Source organism: Aedes aegypti, chromosome 3 (assembly GCF_002204515.2).
Source record: "Aedes aegypti strain LVP_AGWG chromosome 3, AaegL5.0 Primary Assembly, whole genome shotgun sequence".
Classification (NCBI taxonomy): Eukaryota; Metazoa; Arthropoda; class Insecta; order Diptera; family Culicidae; genus Aedes; species Aedes aegypti.
In genome coordinates this window covers 214,506,895-214,510,643 of record NC_035109.1, presented here as the reverse complement: position 1 = coordinate 214,510,643, position 3,749 = coordinate 214,506,895, and the positions used below count along the sequence as shown (strand labels likewise).

At 36.2% G+C, this 3,749-nt stretch overlaps 1 long non-coding RNA gene across 1 annotated transcript; it reads right to left on the bottom strand.

Moving 5' to 3' along the window:
* Window positions 1–1,945: 1,945 nt before the first annotated feature.
* LOC110678765 lies at window positions 1,946–2,552 on the bottom strand. The gene is made up of 2 exons (XR_002501922.1): window positions 2,352–2,552; window positions 1,946–2,292 (listed from the first exon to the last, which is right to left on the bottom strand). It is a non-coding gene; the product is annotated as an uncharacterized LOC110678765 (long non-coding RNA).
* Between the last annotated feature and the right edge of the window lie 1,197 nt (window positions 2,553–3,749).

Genomic DNA, 3,749 nt, shown 5'->3' with positions numbered 1-3,749 from the left:
AATTTTAGTGTCATCTCCAAGCTGTAAAGAAATGAAACCGAATCGAGAAAAAAATAAGGTAATAGTTTTAAGTAGGGTTAATTTTTCTTCTTCTTTTTAATTTAGTTTTGTGGACTTTTCTTCCGTTCTCGTCAAGAATATTAGTTTTCATGTTTTCAATTACTTTCGTTTCCCGGTATCTTTCTTGATGTTTTAGATTGTTGCGTTTTCTCTCGAAGACTACGTCGTTTGAAGAGAATTTTCCTGGGTCTTCTCTGTTCGCGTTTAGTTTATCTAAATCTGCACGTGTTTTCTCTATTTGTTTTTCAGAAAACATCCTGTAAAACTCTTCCTTGAGCCTAATTCTTTCATTTAGGTCTTTGGGGACGGGTTCTTCGTTTCTAAAACCAAAGAATAATTCTTTGGGGGTTAATTTTGTTTGTGAGTGGATGGAATCATTGTAGATCAACTGCAAGATTTATTTTGGCAGTTTCCGATAAATCTTTCGTTGTATCTTTTATACTTAGGATGTTGTGCAATTCTCTTATGGTTCTGTGAACGATTTCCACTGTACCATTAGAAGAGGATTGTCCATCACTCGTATAATGATATTCTACATGGCTTTCTTCGAGGAATTCTTTGATTGTTGTTGAGGTAAATGAGGCCTCTTGGTCCATGACGAGAAATGAAGGTTTTCCAACGTTTGCGAAAAAGTGTGTTATTGCTTTGAGAATGTGAATTGCATTGCGAGTTTTAAGCGGGATAGCCATGGACGTCTTTCGTACTTAGCCTTTTGGCATAGCCTGCAGATGTTAATAAACTTCGAGACTTTACTCTTCAAACCTGTGAAAAAATACTTCCGAGAAATGTGAGATGATGTTTCTATTATGCCCTTATGATTTGCATTATGTTGACGTTGAATTATCAAGTCCTGTTCCAGTTCGTCTGTCACGTCTTCCAGAAATTTTTGTGTACAGAATATTTTAAAAGATTTGGTTCCAGAAAAGTAATTTTTGTACACGGTTTGCAAGCTACTTAATATTTTTTCGCTTCAATAAAGACCCGTGGTATACTTTGTGGAGGCGTATTCCTTTGAAATGTTAATCAAGGATGCCGGTCGAAAATGTGGTTTTTTGATAATAATTCTATGATAATATCTGAACAGAGTCAACGACTGTTTTCGTGTGTTTCTTCTAAAATTATTTGATTTTTGAATCCGTTCAGAGGCCTTAATGTGGAAGGTATAAAATCATTGTCATCGGTGTCTGCCGAATGTTGAGTTGCGTTGTCACTTTCGTAATTTGCATTGATTTCTGTTGCACCTACTGGCTCAGGGTTTATCCGTGAAAGAGCATCTGCGTTACCATTAAGGGTTCCTTTTTTATATTTGATCTCGAATTCTAGTTCTTCGAGAGCTAATTTCCAATGAAGTAATCGTTTGTTTAATTCATTTTTTTGCCGGAGCCAAACGAGTGGTTTGTGCCCGCATAATCATGAACCATATCGGTACTATTCCCCCTACCATCCACAACAATTTGCGACAATATCTGGACCACTACGTATAACATGCAAATTAACAATATGTCAACAGTACGACAAACGTGTTTGACAATTTTGTGAATAGTGAATGGGAAAATAACAATGTGGGGAATGGGCGGTTAAGTTATGTAACCATATAAATATGGCGATTTCCACGAACAAAATTTTCCATGAATAGTTCGTCAAACGGTAGATATACCGTCCATTTTTTGACAAATTTATTTTAAGCCAAATGGTTAAGAAACATTAAAACCATAAATATTCAATAAAAACAAATAATCTTTGTGTAATAGTTGGTCTTTGGTGCTAAATGATTATTTTACTGTATGTGGTATTGTTCTTTTGGATTTAAACCATAAAATAGAAATGATACATTTTGAGCATCTTCAGCAGAGTTATATTTTCCCAAGTATAAAATCCCATGGACTGTACTTTTAATAAACTTATTTTATTATTTCACATTAGGAAAAGGTTCAGTTGTTGATTCACCACTTGTAAATTTTTCTCACACGTAAATTTTCAGGCGTTGAAGAATATTTTCCGATGGGTTCCAATTTGCCAACATTTTAGCTTCCGCTTAACGGGAATCGTGACGGAACAGCGTACTGCACCGTCCCGGGAAAACATTGTTTGTCTTGTTTCTGGTGAAGCACCGGTCTGGTTTCGGTCATTTTATCTAGTCCCAGCGTCTCCGATCCCAGCCATTATGCTGAAAGGGCTCTGCCAGTTCGACAGCAGATTGTGTCGATTCCGTCGATGATTCCACTCCCGCATCTAAGAGAAAAACAAATGACTCACGTGCTACATTTAGATTATTCAGATCAATTACTTACCGGCGCTACTGTTGCTGGACATTTCACACTGATTCGTGCTGATTTTATAAACTATTTTTCCCAAAAACAAATCCGCCAAATGGATTCACTTTTTTCCATATTTAGATAGAGAGAAAACAAACACTCTAGTAAAACATCACATCAGCAATGTAGGTTTTCGATTTTTTTTCGAAATATGTTTTCACACAATTTGTTGAAAACTATAAAAGTGTTCATTCACAAAATTCATAACCCTGAAGGGGGTGGGTGGGTGTCCTTAAGATGTTACAGCTCATACAATATTCGAAAAATACTCATACAAAGTGCGCTACGAGGAGTTGGGTGGGTGTCAAAAATGAACATTTATGACGTTATGAAATTTGTGAATAAACCCAAAGAACCAAAAAACGGTAGTGTTTCAAGATTAAGTTGGATTTTTTTTCAAATTATTTATAATGCTTACGCTGTTGTGAGAAAATTTTAAGAGTGGATTAAGTTCGCTTATGAACCTGTTCACGAATACTATTGCGGGTGACCGTTTGCCAAACTGTAATGAAAAGGTAAAATACAGTGAAATGCATATATGTGCTAGTGTGTTGCGTACAAACCATTTTACGGACGGTAATTTTATACTGCCACTATTTCCTACGAGTAACAGTATTATATACTGTTACTGTTTGCTGTGGATTATGAAAACCGTTATTAATAGTCTAGAGCTCTGGAACTCAAATTGTCCAACAAAAAGGCCACTGTTTGTGATATAATAACTCTTACAGCTAGAAGAATCTTATTGTTTGGAAAATACGACGAATTGTATTTTTCTATGCGGGTGGTCCGTACGAATTTCAAATGTAGTTCCATAGATATACGGTCTGAAATGCTTTGTTGCCGATGGCTAACAATTCTTTTTCCGTAGCGGAGTAATTACATTCTGTTTCGTTCAAAGTTCTTGATGCAAAGGCAATGGGATGTTCTTTGCCATCTTCAAATTTCTGAGACAAAACGGCTCCTAAAGCGAAGTCACTTGCATCTGTTTTTAAAATCGGATCTGTGGTCAATAATTGTTTACAATCATTGAAAAAATTAATGAACTCTTCATTATTGACGACTTTCGTATCTTTTTTAAGGCATTTCGTCAAAGGTTTGGTCAATTTTGCGAAATCGCGAATAAATTTTCTATAATAAATTAATTAACTCATTACGCGTGGTAAAGATGGACAAATTATGGGTGAAATTATGAAAAAAATCCACGTGCTCGGCGGGGATTTGAACCCAGGACTCTTGTATGCTAGACGAGCGCTTTACCAACTAAGCTACCGAGCCACTTGGTGACCCAATAACTGAGTTGGTTACAAGTTTAGAATTCCGTGTGAGTAGTAAAATGAGATGGATGGATATGGATTATGAAGGGGGTCCGCG